The sequence below is a fragment of the Taudactylus pleione genome, unplaced genomic scaffold (genome assembly GCF_031769625.1).
Source record: "Taudactylus pleione unplaced genomic scaffold, aTauple2 ptg000085l, whole genome shotgun sequence".
Taxonomy (NCBI): domain Eukaryota; kingdom Metazoa; phylum Chordata; class Amphibia; order Anura; family Myobatrachidae; genus Taudactylus; species Taudactylus pleione.
Window position 1 is genome coordinate 10212195 of NW_028284487.1, and position 17059 is coordinate 10229253.

Genomic DNA, 17059 nt, shown 5'->3' on the forward strand with positions numbered 1-17059 from the left:
ATTAGTACAAACTGAAGAAGAAAATTCTTAAAACCAGAATATCTTAAAACCATAGCACAAGTGATAGATCACTGCATTCTTATTGCAACTTTTCCTATTTCCAAATGTTTGACAAACATCTCTCCAGTTGAAAACTGATTTGAAACAGTTTCAAAATTAGTTTGGAGTAAAGAAACCACTGAAGTTGATGGGATTTATACAAAGTTTAAATATAGATAAGCTATCCTAAAACTTTGAAAATTAAACTTTAACGAAATTGAACAAAGCTAGGTCCCACCAAGATTTGAAATCAGATTACTAGATTCAAAGTTCAAAGTGCTCACCATTACACCATGGAACCCATTATTAGAGAGTCTTCCTCTACTCAATATTGCTGATCTTTGAAATACTGAATGTTCTCCTGTTTTAGGTACATTTGGCATTTTTGAGTTTGCTGATGCTTTTATGTTTGGCCGGTTAGCTCAGTTGGTTAGAGGGTGGTGCTAATAACGCCAAGGTCATGTGTTCGATCCCCATATGTGATATGTGCTTTTTCTTGTTGTCCTACAAGAAATGCCAAGAAGGGATTTTATCCAGCGGCAAAGTGCATGAAGTGTGGGATGAATACATTGGCTACAGTTAGCAGCCTTTGAAACTTGCTAGAGAACATCATAGACACATACAAAACAGAGAATTTTTAAATCCATGTTAGGAATAAACAAAAATGTCATCCTTTGGCTGATGCAGCATTTCTCTATATGGCATACATAGAAAACTTTTTCTCAAATATAGCAATATGGCAAATCTAAGAAATGCAAAGGCAAATTAATCAATCAAGACATTTATTTGGTGATTGAATCTACTATGGGGGACAAAGTTTTAAGAAGAGAAGAAGACCAGACCTTTACTGTCATTAGTGCACACTGAAGAAGAAAATTCTTAAAACCAGAATATCTTAAAACCATAGCACAAGTGATGGATCACTGCATTCTTATTGCAACTTTTCCTATTTCCAAATGTTTGACAAACATCTCTCCAGTTGAAAACTGATTTGAAACAGCTTCAAAATTAGTTTGGAGTAAAAAAAACCACTGAAGATGATGGGATTTATACAAACTTTAAATATAGATAAGCTATCCTAAAACTTTGAAAATTAAACAAAGTTAGGTCCCACCAAGATTTGAAATCAGATTACTGGATTCAAAGTCCAAAGTGCTCACCATTACACCATGGAACCCATTATTAGAGAGTCTTCCTCTACTCAATATTGCTGATCTTTGAAATACTGAATGTTCTCCTGTTTTAGGTACATTTGGCATTTTTGTGTTTGCTGATGCTTTTATGTTTGGCCGGTTAGCTCAGTTGGTTAGAGCATGGTGCTAATAACGCCAAGGTCATGTGTTCGATCCCCATATGTGATATGTGCTTTTTCTTGTTGTCCTACAAGAAATGCCAAGAAGGGATTTTATCCAGCGGCAAAGTGCATGAAGTGTGGGATGAATGCATTGGCTACAGTTAGCAGCCCTTGAAACTTGCTAGAGAACATCATAGACACATACAAAACAGAGAATTTTTAAATCCATGTTAGGAATAAACAAAAATGTCATCCTTTGGCTGATGCAGCATTTCTCTATATGGCATACATAGAAAACTTATTCTCAAATATAGCAATATGGCAAATCTAAGAAATGCTAAGGCAAATTAATCAATCAGGACATTTATTTGGTGATTGAATCTACTATGGGGGACTAAGTTTTAAGAAGAGAAGAAGAACAGACCTTTACTCTCATTAGTACAAACTGAAGAAGAAAATTCTTAAAACCAGAATATCTTAAAACCATAGCACAAGTGATAGATCACTGCATTCTTATTGCAACTTTTCCTATTTCCAAATGTTTGACAAACATCTCTCCAGTTGAAAACTGATTTGAAACAGTTTCAAAATTAGTTTGGAGTAAAGAAACCACTGAAGTTGATGGGATTTATACAAAGTTTAAATATAGATAAGCTATCCTAAAACTTTGAAAATTAAACTTTAACGAAATTGAACAAAGCTAGGTCCCACCAAGATTTGAAATCAGATTACTAGATTCAAAGTTCAAAGTGCTCACCATTACACCATGGAACCCATTATTAGAGAGTCTTCCTCTACTCAATATTGCTGATCTTTGAAATACTGAATGTTCTCCTGTTTTAGGTACATTTGGCATTTTTGAGTTTGCTGATGCTTTTATGTTTGGCCGGTTAGCTCAGTTGGTTAGAGGGTGGTGCTAATAACGCCAAGGTCATGTGTTCGATCCCCATATGTGATATGTGCTTTTTCTTGTTGTCCTACAAGAAATGCCAAGAAGGGATTTTATCCAGCGGCAAAGTGCATGAAGTGTGGGATGAATGCATTGGCTACAGTTAGCAGCCCTTGAAACTTGCTAGAGAACATCATAGACACATACAAAACAGAGAATTTTTAAATCCATGTTAGGAATAAACAAAAATGTCATCCTTTTGCTGATGCAGCATTTCTCTATATGGCATACATAGAAAACTTTTCTCAAATATAGCAATATGGCAAATCTAAGAAATGCTAAGGCAAATTAATCAATCAGGACATTTATTTGGTGATTGAATCTACTATGGGGGACTAAGTTTTAAGAAGAGAAGAAGAACAGACCTTTACTCTCATTAGTACAAACTGAAGAAGAAAATTCTTAAAACGAGAATATCTTAAAACCATAGCACAAGTGATAGATCACTTCATTCTTATTGCAACTTTTCCTATTTCCAAATGTTTGACAAACATCTCTCCAGTTGAAAACTGATTTGAAACAGTTTCAAAATTAGTTTGGAGTAAATAAACCACTGAAGTTGATGGGATTTATACAAAGTTTAAATATAGATAAGCTATCCTAAAACTTTGAAAATTAAACTTTGAGGAAATTGAACAAAGCTAGGTCCCACCAAAATTTGAAATCAGATTACTAGATTCAAAGTTCAAAGTGCCCACCATTACACCATGGAACCCATTATTAGAGAGTCTTCCTCTACTCAATATTGCTGATCTTTGAAATACTGAATCTTCTCTTGTTTTAGGTACATTTGGCATTTTTGTGTTTGCTGATGCTTTTTTGTTTGGCCGGTTAGCTCAGTTGGTTAGAGCGTGGTGCTAATAACGCCAAGGTCGTGGGATCGATCCCCATACGGGCCATGTGCTATTTCTTGCTGTCCTACAAGAAATGCCAAGAAGGGATTTTATCCAGCGGCAAAGTGCATGAAGTCTGGGATGAATACAAGGCATTGGCTACAGTTAGCAGCCCTGGAAACTTGCTAGAGAACATCATAGACACATACAAAACAGAGAAATCCATGTTAGGAATAAACAAAAATGTCATCCTTTGGCTGATGCTGCATTTCTCTATATGGCATACATAGAAAACTTTTTCTCAAATATAGCAATATGGCAAATCTAAGAAATGCAAAGGCAAATTAATTAATCAGGACATTTATTTGGTGATTGAATCTACTGGGGACTAAGTTTTAAGAAGAGAAGAAGACCAGACCTTTACTCTCATTAGTGCACACTGAAGAAGCAAATTCTAAACACCAGAATATCTAAAAACCATAGCACAAGTGATGGATCACTGCATTCTTATTGCAACTTTTCTTATTTCCAAATGTTTGACAAACATCTCTCCAGTTGAAAACAGATTTGAAACAGTTTCAAAATTAGTTTGGAGTAAATAAACCACTGAAGTTGATGGGATTTTTTCAAAGTTTAAATATAGATAAGCTATCCTAAAACTTTGAAAATTCAACTTTAAGGAAATTGAACAAAGTTAGGTCCCACTAAGATTTGAAATCAGATTACTGGATACAAAGAACAAAGTGCTCACCATTACACCATGGAACCCATTATTAGAGAGTCTTCCTCTACTCAATATTGCTGATCTTTGAAATACTGAATGTTCTCCTGTTTTAGGTACATTTGGCATTTTTGTGTTTGCTGATGCTTTTATGTTTGGCCGGTTAGCTCAGTTGGTTAGAGTGTGGTGCTAATAACGCCAAGGTCATGGCTTCAATCCCCATAAGGGCCATGTGCTATTTCTTGTTGTCCTACAAGAAATGCCAAGAAGGGATTTTATCCAGCGGAAAAGTGCAAGAAGTCTGGGATACTGAATGCTACAGTTAGCAGCCCTTGAAACTTGCTAGAGAACATCATAGACACATACAAAACAGAGAATTTTTAAATCCATGTTAGGAATAAACAAAAATGATGCAGCATTTCTCTATATGGCATACATAGAAAACTTTTTCTCAAATATAGCAATATGGCAAATCTAAGAAATGCAAAGGCAAATTAATCAATCAGGACATTTATTTGGTGATTGAATCTACTGGGGACTAAGTTTTAAGAAGAGAAGAAGACCAGACCTTTACTCTCATTTGTGCACACTGAAGAAGCAAATTCTAAAAACCAGAATATCTAAAAACCATAGCAGAAGTGATGGATCACTGCATTCTTATTGCAACTTTTCTTATTTCCAAATGTTTGACAAACATCTCTCCAGTTGAAAACAGATTTGAAACAGTTTAAAATTAGTTTGGAGAAAATAAACAACTGAAGTTGATGGGATTTATACAAAGTTTAAATATAGATAAGCTATCCTAAAACTTTGAAAATTCAACTTTAAGGAAATTGAACAAAGTTAGGTCCCACCAAGATTTGAAATCAGATTACTGGATTCAAAGTCCAAAGTGCTCACCATTACACCATGGCACCCATTATTAGAGAGTCTTCCTCTACTCAATATTGCTGATCTTTGAAATACTGAATCTTCTCCTGTTTTAGGTACATTTGGCATTTTTGTGTTTGCTGATGCTTTCATGTTTGGCCGGTTAGCTCAGTTGGTTAGAGCGTGGTGCTAATAACGCCAAGGTCATGGCTTCAATCCCCATATGGGCCATGTGCTATTTCTTGTTTTCCTACAAGAAATGCCAAGAAGGGATTTTATCCAGCGGCAAAGTGCATGAAGTCTGGGATGAATGCATTGGCTACAGTTAGCAGCCCTTGAAACTTGCTAGAGAACATCATAGACACATACAAAACAGAGAATTTTTAAATCCATGTTAGGAATAAACAAAAATGTCATCCTTTGGCTGATGCAGCATTTCTCTATATGGCATACATAGAAATCTTTTTCTCAAATATAGCAATATGGCAAATCTAAGAAATGCAAAGGCAAATTAATCAATCAGGACATTTATTTGGTGATTGAATTTACTGGGGACTAAGTTTTAAGAAGAGAAGAAGACCAGATCTTTACTCTCATTAGTGCACACTGAAGAAGCAAATTCTAAAAACCAGAATATCTAAAAACCATAGCACAAGTGATGGATCACTACATTCTTATTGCAACTTTTCCTATTTCCAAATGTTTGACAAACATTTCTCCAGTTGAAAACTGATTTGAAACAGTTTCAAAATTAGTTTGGAGTAAAGAAACCACTGAAGTTGATGGGATTTATACAAACTTTAAATATAGATAAGCTATCCTAAAACTTTGAAAATTAAACTTTAAGGAAATTGAACAAAGTTAGGTCCCACCAAGATTTGAAATCAGATTACTGGATTCAAAGTCCAAAGAGCTCACCATTACACCATGGAACCCATTATTAGAGAGTCTTCCTCTACTCAATATTGCTGATCTTTGAAATTCTGAATCTTCTCTTGTTTTAGGTACATTTGGCATTTTTGTGTTTGCTGATGCTTTTTTGTTTGGCCGCTTAGCTCAGTTGGTTAGAGCGTGGTGCTAATAATGCCAAGGTCATTTGTTCGATCCCCATTTGGGCCATGTGCTTTTTTCTTGTTGTCCTACAAGAAATGCCAAGAAGGGATTTTATCCAGCGGCAAAGTGCATGAAGTGTGGGATGAATGCATTGGCTACAGTTAGCAGCCCTTGAAACTTGCTAGAGAACATCATAGACACATACAAAACAGAGAATTTTTAAATCCATGTTAGGAATAAACAAAAATGTCATCCTTTTGCTGATGCAGCATTTCTCTATATGGCATACATAGAAAACTTTTTCTCAAATATAGCAATATGGCAAATCTAAGAAATGCTAAGGCAAATTAATCAATCAGGACATTTATTTGGTGATTGAATCTACTATGGGGGACTAAGTTTTAAGAAGAGAAGAAGAACAGACCTTTACTCTCATTAGTACAAACTGAAGAATAAAATTCTTAAAACCAGAATATCTTAAAACCATAGCACAAGTGATAGATCACTGCATTCTTATTGCAACTTTTCCTATTTCCAAATGTTTGACAAACATCTCTCCAGTTGAAAACTGATTTGAAACAGTTTCAAAATTAGTTTGGAGTAAAGAAACCACTGAAGTTGATGGGATTTATACAAAGTTTAAATATAGATAAGCTATCCTAAAACTTTGAAAATTAAACTTTAAGGAAATTGAACAAAGCTAGGTCCCACCAAGATTTGAAATCAGATTACTAGATTCAAAGTTCAAAGTGCTCACCATTACACCATGGAACCCATTATTAGAGAGTCTTCCTCTACTCAATATTGCTGATCTTTGAAATACTGAATGTTCTCCTGTTTTAGGTACATTTGGCATTTTTGAGTTTGCTGATGCTTTTATGTTTGGCCGGTTAGCTCAGTTGGTTAGAGGGTGGTGCTAATGAAGCCAAGGTCATGGGTTCGATCCCCATACGGGCCATGTGCTTTTTCTTGTTGTTCTTCAAGAAATGCCAAGAAGGGATTTTATCCAGCGGCAAAGTGCATGAAGTGTGGGATGAATGCATTGGCTACAGTTAGCAGCCCTTGAAACTTGCTAGAGAACATCATAGACACATACAAAACAAAGAATTTTTAAATCCATGTTAGGAATAAACAAAAATGTCATCCTTTTGCTGATGCAGCATTTCTCTATATGGCATACATAGAAAACTTTTCTCAAATATAGCAATATGGCAAATCTAAGAAATGCTAAGGCAATTTAATCAATCAGGACATTTATTTGGTGATTGAATCTACTATGGGGGACTAAGTTTTAAGAAGAGAAGAAGAACAGACCTTTACTCTCATTAGTACAAACTGAAGAAGAAAATTCTAAACACCAGAATATCTTAAAACCATAGCACAAGTGATAGATCACTGCATTCTTATTGCAACTTTTCCTATTTCCAAATGTTTGACAAACATCTCTCCAGTTGAAAACTGATTTGAAACAGTTTCAAAATTAGTTTGGAGTAAATAAACCACTGAAGTTGATGGGATTTATACAAAGTTTAAATATAGATAAGCTATCCTAAAACTTTGAAAATTAAACTTTAAGGAAATTGAACAAAGCTAGGTCCCACCAAGATTTGAAATCAGATTACTAGATTCAAAGTTCAAAGTGCTCACCATTACACCATGGAACCCATTATTAGAGAGTCTTCCTCTACTCAATATTGCTGATCTTTGAAATACTGAATGTTCTCCTGTTTTAGGTACATTTGGCATTTTTGAGTTTGCTGACGCTTTTATGTTTGGCCGGTTAGCTCAGTTGGTTAGAGGGTGGTGCTAATGAAGCCAAGGTCATGGGTTCGATCCCCATACGGGCCATGTGCTTTTTCTTGTTGTTCTTCAAGAAATGCCAAGAAGGGATTTTATCCAGCGGCAAAGTGCATGAAGTCTGGGATACTGAATGCTACAGTTAGCAGCCCTTGAAACTTGCTAGAGAACATCATAGACACATACAAAACAGAGAATTTTTAAATCCATGTTAGGAATAAACAAAAATGATGCAGCATTTCTCTATATGGCATACATAGAAAACTTTTTCTCAAATATAGCAATATGGCAAATCTAAGAAATGCAAAGGCAAATTAATCAATCAGGACATTTATTTGGTGATTGAATCTACTGGGGACTAAGTTTTAAGAAGAGAAGAAGACCAGACCTTTACTCTCATTTGTGCACACTGAAGAAGCATATTCTAAAAACCAGAATATCTAAAAACCATAGCAGAAGTGATGGATCACTGCATTCTTATTGCAACTTTTCTTATTTCCAAATGTTTGACAAACATCTCTCCAGTTGAAAACAGATTTGAAACAGTTTAAAATTAGTTTGGAGAAAATAAACAACTGAAGTTGATGGGATTTATACAAAGTTTAAATATAGATAAGCTATCCTAAAACTTTGAAAATTCAACTTTAAGGAAATTGAACAAAGTTAGGTCCCACCAAGATTTGAAATCAGATTACTGGATTCAAAGTCCAAAGTGCTCACCATTACACCATGGAACCCATTATTAGACAGTCTTCATCTACTCAATATTGCTGATCTTTGAAATACTGAATCTTCTCCTGTTTTAGGTACATTTGGCATTTTTGTGTTTGCTGATGCTTTCATGTTTGGCCGGTTAGCTCAGTTGGTTAGAGCGTGGTGCTAATAACGCCAAGGTCATGGCTTCAATCCCCATATGGGCCATGTGCTGTTTCTTGTTGTCCTACAAGAAATGCCAAGAAGGGATTTTATCCAGCGGCAAAGTGCATGAAGTCTGGGATGAATGCATTGGCTACAGTTAGCAGCCCTTGAAACTTGCTAGAGAACATCATAGACACATACAAAACAGAGAATTTTTAAATCCATGTTAGGAATAAACAAAAATGTCATCCTTTGGCTGATGCAGCATTTCTCTATATGGCATACATAGAAATCTTTTTCTCAAATATAGCAATATGGCAAATCTAAGAAATGCAAAGGCAAATTAATCAATCAGGACATTTATTTGGTGATTGAATTTACTGGGGACTAAGTTTTAAGAAGAGAAGAAGACCAGATCTTTACTCTCATTAGTGCACACTGAAGAAGCAAATTCTAAAAACCAGAATATCTAAAAACCATAGCACAAGTGATGGATCACTACATTCTTATTGCAACTTTTCTTATTTCCAAATGTTTGACAAACATTTCTCCAGTTGAAAACTGATTTGAAACAGTTTCAAAATTAGTTTGGAGTAAAGAAACCACTGAAGTTGATGGGATTTATACAAACTTTAAATATAGATAAGCTATCCTAAAACTTTGAAAATTAAACTTTAAGGAAATTGAACAAACTTAGGTCCCACCAAGATTTGAAATCAGATTACTGGATTCAAAGTTCAAAGGGCTCACCATTACACCATGGAACCCATTATTAGAGAGTCTTCCTCTACTCAATATTGCTGATCTTTGAAATTCAGAATCTTCTCTTGTTTTAGGTACATTTGGCATTTTTGTGTTTGCTGATGCTTTTTTGTTTGGCCGCTTAGCTCAGTTGGTTAGAGCGTGGTGCTAATAATGCCAAGGTCGTGGGATCGATCCCCATACGGGCCATGTGCTATTTCTTGTTGTCCTACAAGAAATGCCAAGAAGGGATTTTATCCAGCTGCAAAGTGCATGAAGTCTGGGATGAATACAAGGCATAGGCTACAGTTAGCAGCCCTGGAAACTTGCTAGAGAACATCATAGACACATACAAAACAGAGAAATCCATGTTAGGAATAAACAAAAATGTCATCCTTTGGCTGATGCTGCAATTCTCTATATGGCATACATAGAAAACTTTTTCTCAAATATCGCAATATGGCAAATCTAAGAAATGCAAAGGCAAATTAATCAATCAGGACATTTATTTGGTGATTGAATCTACTGGGGACTAAGTTTTAAGAAGAGAAGAAGACCAGACCTTTACTCTCATTAGTGCACACTGAAGAAGCAAATTCTAAAAACCAGAATATCTAAAAATCATAGCACAAGTGATGGATCACTGCATTCTTATTGCATCTTTTCTTATTTCCAAATGTTTGACAAACATCTCTCCAGTTGAAAACTGATTTGAAACAGTTTCAAAATTAGTTTGGAGTAAAGAAACCACTGAAGTTGATGGGATTTATACAAAGTTTAAATATACATAAGCTATCCTAAAACTTTTGATAATTACACTTTAAGGAAATTGAACAAAGTTAGGTCCCACCAAGATTTGAAATCAGATTACTGGATTCAAAGTCCAAAGTGCTTGCCATTACACCATGGAACCCATTATTAGAGAGTCTTCCTCTACTCAATATTGCTGATCTTTGAAATACTGAATGTTCTCCTGTTTTAGGTACATTTGGCATTTTTGTGTTTGCTGATGCTTTTATGTTTGGCCGGTTAGCTCAGTTGGTTAGAGTGTGGTGCTAATAACGCCAAGGTCGTGGGATTGATCCCCATACGGGCCATGTGCTATTTCTTGTTGTCCTACAAGAAATGCCAAGAAGGGATTTTATCCAGCGGCAAAGTGCATGAAGTCTGGGATGAATACAAGCCCTTGAAACTTGCTAGAGAACATCATAGACCCATACAAAACAGAGAAATCCATGTTAGGAATAAACAAAAATGTCATCCTTTGGCTTATGCAGTATTTCTCTATATGGCATACATAGAAAACTTTTTCTCAAATATGGCAAATCTAAGAAATGCTAAGGCAAATTAATCAATCAGGACATTTATTTGGTGATTGAATCTACTGGGGACTAAGTTTTAAGAAGAGAAGAAGACCAGAACTTTACTCTCATTAGTGCACACTGAAGAAGCAAATTCTAAAAACCAGAATATCTAAAAACCATAGCACAAGTGATGGATCACTACATTCTTATTGCAACTTTTCTTATTTCCAAATGTCTGACAAACATCTCTCCAGTTGAAAACTGATTTGAAACAGTTTCAAAATTAGTTTGGAGAAAAGAAACCACTGAAGTTGATGGGATTTATACAAAGTTTAAATATAGATAAGCTATCCTAAAACTTTGAAAATTAAACTTTAAGGAAATTGAACAAAGTTAGGTCCCACCAAGATTTGAAATCAGATTACTGGATTCAAAGTCCAAAGTGCTCACCATTACACCATGGAACCCATTATTAGAGAGTCTTCCTCTTCTCAATATTGCTGATCTTTGAAATACTGAATCTTCTCTTGTTTTAGGTACATTTTGCATTTTTGTGTTTGCAGGCGCTTTTATGTTTGGCTGGTTAGCTCAGTTAGTTAGAGCGTGGTGCTAATAATGCCAAGGTCGTGCGTTTGATACCCATACGGGCCTTGTGCTATTTCTTGTTGTCCTACAAGAAATGCCAAGAAGGGATTTTATCCAGCGGCAAAGTGCATGAAGTCTGGGATGAATGCATTGGCTACAGTTAGCAGCCCTTGAAACTTGCTAGAGAACATCATAGACATACAAAACAGAGAAATCCATGTTAGGAATAAACAAAAATGTCATCCTTTGGCTTATGCAGCATTTCTCTATATGGCATACATAGAAAACTTTTTCTCAAATATGGCAAATCTAAGAAATGCTAAGGCAAATTAATCAATCAGGACATTTATTTGGTGATTGAATCTACTATGGGGGACTAAGTTTTAAGAAGAGAAGAAGAACAGACCTTTACTCTCATTAGTGCACACTGAAGAAGAAAATTCTTAAAACCAGAATATCTTAAAACCATAGCACAAGTGATGGATCACTGCATTCTTATTGCAACTTTTCCTATTTCCAAATGTTTGACAAACATCTCTCCAGTTGAAAACTGATTTGAAACAGCTTCAAAATTAGTTTGGAGTAAAAAAACCACTGAAGATGATGGGATTTATACAAAGTTTAAAAATAGATAAGCTATCCTAAAATTCAACTTTAAGGAAATTGAACAAAGTTAGGTCCCACCAAGATTTGAAATCAGATTACTGGATTGAAAGTCCGAAGTGCTTACCATTACACCATGGAACCCATTATTAGAGAATCTTCCTCTACTCAATATTGCTGATCTTTGAAATACTGAATGTTCTCCTGTTTTAGGTACATTTGGCATTTTTGTGTTTGCTGATGCTTTTATGTTTGGCCGGTTAGTTCAGTTGGTTAGAGCGTGGTGCTAATCACGCCAAGGTCATGGGTTTGATCCCCATACGGGTCATGTGCTTTTTCTTGTTGTCCTACAAGAAATGCCAAGAAGGGATTTTATCCAGCGGCAAAGTGCATGAAGTCTGGGATGAATGCATTGGCTACAGTTAGCAGCCCGTGAAACTTGCTAGAGAACATCATAGACACATACAAAACAGAGAATTTTTAAATCCATGTTAGGAATAAACAAAAATGTCATCCTTTGGCTTATGCAGTATTTCTCTATATGGCATACATAGAAAACTTTTTCTCAAATATGGCAAATCTAAGAAATGCAAAGGCAAATTAATCAATCAGGACATTTATTTGGTGATTGAATCTACTGGGGACTAAGTTTTAAGAAGAGAAGAAGACCAGACCTTTACTCTCATTAGTGCACACTGAAGAAGCAAATTCTAAAAACCAGAATATCTAAAAATCATAGCACAAGTGATGGATCACTACATTCTTATTGCAACTTTTCTTATTTCCAAATGTTTGACAAACATCTCTCCAGTTGAAAACTGATTTGAAACAGTTTCAAAATTAGTTTGGAGAAAAGAAACCACTGAAGTTGATTTGATTTATACAAAGTTTAAATATAGATAAGCTATCCTAAAACTTTGAAAATTAAACTTTAAGGAAATTGAACAAAGTTAGGTCCCACCAAGATTTGAAATCAGATTACTGGATTCAAAGTCCAAAGTGCTCACCATTACACCATGGAACCCATTATTAGAGAGTCTTCCTCTTCTCAATATTGCTGATCTTTGAAATACTGAATCTTCTCTTGTTTTAGGTACATTTTGCATTTTTGTGTTTGCTGATGCTTTTATGTTTGGCCGGTTAGTTCAGTTGGTTAGAGTGCTAATAACGCCAAGGTCGTGGGTTTGATCCCCATACGGGCCATGTGCTATTTCTTGTTGTCCTACAAGAAATGCCAAGAAGGGATTTTATCCAGCGGCAAAGTGCATGAAGTCTGGGATGAATGCATTGGCTACAGTTCGCAGACCTTGAAACTTGCTAGAGAACATCAAAGACACATACAAAACAGAGAATTCCATGTTAGGAATAAACAAAATGTCATCCTTTGGCTGATGCAGCATTTCTCTATATGGCATACATAGAAAACTTTTTCTCAAATATAGCAATATGGCAAATCTAAGAAATGCTAAGGCAAATTAATCAATCAGGACATTTATTTGGTGATTGAATCTACTGGGGACTAAGTTTTAAGAAGAGAAGAAGACCAGACCTTTACTCTCATTAGTGCACACTGAAGAAGCAAATTCTAAAAACCAGAATATCTAAAAACCATAGCACAAGTGATGGATCACTACATTCTTATTGCAACTTTTCTTATTTCCAAATGTTTGACAAACATCTCTCCAGTTGAAAACTGATTTGAAACAGTTTCAAAATTAGTTTGGAGAAAAGAAACCACTGAAGTTGATGGGATTTATACAAAGTTTAAATATAGATAAGCTATCCTAAAACTTTGAAAATTAAACTTTAAGGAAATTGAACAAAGTTAGGTCCCACCAAGATTTGAAATCAGATTACTGGATTCAAAGTCCAAAGTGCTCACCATTACACCATGGAACCCATTATTAGAGAGTCTTCCTCTTCTCAATATTGCTGATCTTTGAAATACTGAATCTTCTCTTGTTTTAGGTACATTTTGCATTTTTGTGTTTGCAGACGCTTTTATGTTTGGCTGGTTAGCTCAGTTAGTTAGAGCGTGGTGCTAATAATGCCAAGGTCGTGGGTTTGATACCCATACGGGCCTTGTGCTATTTCTTGTTGTCCTACAAGAAATGCCAAAAAGGGATTTTATCCAGCGGCAAAGTGCATGAAGTGTGGGATGAATGCATTGGCTACAGTTAGCAGCCCTTGAAACTTGCTAGAGAACATCATAGACACATACAAAACAGAGAATTTTTAAATCCATGTTAGGAATAAACAAAAATGTCATCCTTTGGCTGATGCAGCATTTCTCTATATGGCATACATAGAAAACTTTTTCTCAATAATAGCAATATGGCAAATCTAAGAAATGCAAAGGCAAATTAATCAATCAGGACATTTATTTGGTGATTGAATCTACAGGGGACTAAGTTTTAAGAAGAGAAGAAGACCAGACCTTTACTCTCATTAGTGCACACTGAAGAAGCAAATTCTAAAAACCAGAATATCTAAAAATCATAGCACAAGTGATGGATCACTGCATTCTTATTGCATCTTTTCTTATTTCCAAATGTTTGACAAACATCTCTCCAGTTGAAAACTGATTTGAAACAGTTTCAAAATTAGTTTGGAGTAAAGAAATCACTGAAGTTGATGGGATTTATACAAAGTTTAAATATAGATAAGCTATCCTAAAACTTTTGATAATTAAACTTTAAGGAAATTGAACAAAGTTAGGTCCCACCAAGATTTGAAATCAGATTACTGGATTCAAAGTCCAAAGTGCTCGCCATTACACCATAGAACCCATTATTAGAGAGTCTTCCTCTACTCAATATCGCTGATCTTTGAAATACTGCATGTTCTCCTGTTTTAGGTACATTTGGCATTTTTGTGTTTGCTGATGCTTTTATGTTTGGCCGGTTAGCTCAGTTGGTTAGAGTGCTAATAACGCCAAGGTCGTGGGTTTGATCCCCATACGGGCCATGTGCTATTTCTTGTTGTCCTACAAGAAATGCCAAGAAGGGATTTTATCCAGCGGCAAAGTGCATGATGTCTGGGATGAATACAAGGCATTGGCTACATTTAGCAGCCCCTGAAACTTGCTAGAGAACATCATAGACACATACAAAACAGAAAAATCCATGTTAGGAATAAACAAAAATGTCATCCTTTGGCTTATGCAGCATTTCTCTATATGGCATACATAGAAAACTTTTTCTCAAATATAGCAATATGGCAAATCTAAGAAATGCTAAGGCAAATTAATCAATCAGGACATTTATTTGGTGATTGAATCTACTATGGGGGACTAAGTTTTAAGAAGAGAAGAAGAACAGACCTTTACTCTCATTAGTGCACACTGAAGAAGAAAATTCTTAAAACCAGAATATCTTAAAACCATAGCACAAGTGATGGATCACTGCATTCTTATTGCAACTTTTCCTATTTCCAAATGTTTGACAAACATCTCTCCAGTTGAAAACTGATTTGAAACAGCTTCAAAATTAGTTTGGAGTAAAAAAACCACTGAAGATGATGGGATTTATACAAAGTTTAAAAATAGATAAGCTATCCTAAAATTCAACTTTAAGGAAATTGAGCAAAGTTAGGTCCCACCAAGATTTGAAATCAGATTACTGGATTCAAAGTCCGAAGTGCTTACCATTACACCATGGAACCCATTATTAGAGAATCTTCCTCTACTCAATATTGCTGATCTTTGAAATACTGAATGTTCTCCTGTTTTAGGTACATTTGGCATTTTTGTGTTTGCTGATGCTTTTATGTTTGGCCGGTTAGTTCAGTTGGTTAGAGCGTGGTGCTAATCACGCCAAGGTCATGGGTTTGATCCCCATACGGGTCATGCGCTTTTTCTTGTTGTCCTACAAGAAATGCCAAGAAGGGATTTTATCCAGCGGCAAAGTGCATGAAGTCTGGGATGAATGCATTGGCTACAGTTAGCAGCCCTTGAAACTTGCTAGAGAACATCATAGACACATACAAAACAGAGAATTTTTAAATCCATGTTAGGAATAAACAAAAATGTCATCCTTTGGCTTATGCAGTATTTCTCTATATGGCATACATAGAAAACTTTTTCTCAAATATGGCAAATCTAAGAAATGCAAAGGCAAATTAATCAATCAGGACATTTATTTGGTGATTGAATCTACTGGGGACTAAGTTTTAAGAAGAGAAGAAGACCAGACCTTTACTCTCATTAGTGCACACTGAAGAAGCAAATTCTAAAAACCAGAATATCTAAAAACCATAGCACAAGTGATGGATCACTACATTCTTATTGCAACTTTTCTTATTTCCAAATGTTTGACAAACATCTCTCCAGTTGAAAACTGATTTGAAACAGTTTCAAAATTAGTTTGGAGAAAAGAAACCACTGAAGTTGATGGGATTTATACAAAGTTTAAATATAGATAAGCTATCCTAAAACTTTGAAAATTAAACTTTAAGGAAATTGAACAAAGTTAGGTCCCACCAAGATTTGAAATCAGATTACTGGATTCAAAGTCCAAAGTGCTCACCATTACACCATGGAACCCATTATTAGAGAGTCTTCCTCTTCTCAATATTGCTGATCTTTGAAATACTGAATCTTCTCTTGTTTTAGGTACATTTTGCATTTTTGTGTTTGCAGACGCTTTTATGTTTGGCTAGTTAGCTCAGTTAGTTAGAGCGTGGTGCTAATAATGCCAAAGTCGTGGGTTTGATACCCATACGGGCCTTGTGCTATTTCTTGTTGTTCTTCAAGAAATGCCAAAAAGGGATTTTATCCAGCGGCAAAGTGCATGAAGTCTGGTATGAATGCATTGGCTACAGTTAGCAGCCCTTGAAACTTGCTAGAGAACATCATAGACACATACAAAACAGAGAATTTTTAAATCCATGTTAGGAATAAACAAAAATGTCATCCTTTGGCTGATGCAGCATTTCTCTATATGGCATACATAGAAAACTTTTTCTCAATCATAGCAATATGGCAAATCTAAGAAATGCAAAGGCAAATTAATCAATCAGGACATTTATTTGGTGATTGAATCTACAGGGGACTAAGTTTTAAGAAGAGAAGAAGACCAGACCTTTACTCTCATTAGTGCACACTGAAGAAGCAAATTCTAAAAACCAGAATATCTAAAAATCATAGCACAAGTGATGGATCACTGCATTCTTATTGCATCTTTTCTTATTTCCAAATGTTTGACAAACATCTCTCCAGTTGAAAACTGATTTGAAACAGTTTCAAAATTAGTTTGGAGTAAAGAAATCACTGAAGTTGATGGGATTTATACAAAGTTTAAATATAGATAAGCTATCCTAAAACTTTTGATAATTAAACTTTAAGGAAATTGAACAAAGTTAGGTCCCACCAAGATTTGAAATCAGATTACTGGATTCAAAGTCCAAAGTGCT

The 17059-nt window shown here is 35.3% G+C and overlaps 3 non-coding genes across 3 annotated transcripts; all 3 read left to right on the plus strand.

The window, feature by feature from the left end:
* The first annotated feature begins 3107 nt into the window (after positions 1 to 3107).
* Positions 3108 to 3181, plus strand: TRNAI-AAU (transfer RNA isoleucine (anticodon AAU)). Its single transcript has one exon. It is a non-coding gene; the product is annotated as a tRNA-Ile (tRNA).
* A 1682-nt stretch (positions 3182 to 4863) lies between these two features.
* Positions 4864 to 4937, plus strand: TRNAI-AAU (transfer RNA isoleucine (anticodon AAU)). Its single transcript has one exon. It is a non-coding gene; the product is annotated as a tRNA-Ile (tRNA).
* A 3466-nt stretch (positions 4938 to 8403) lies between these two features.
* Positions 8404 to 8477, plus strand: TRNAI-AAU (transfer RNA isoleucine (anticodon AAU)). The gene has a single exon. It is a non-coding gene; the product is annotated as a tRNA-Ile (tRNA).
* Positions 8478 to 17059: the final 8582 nt, after the last annotated feature.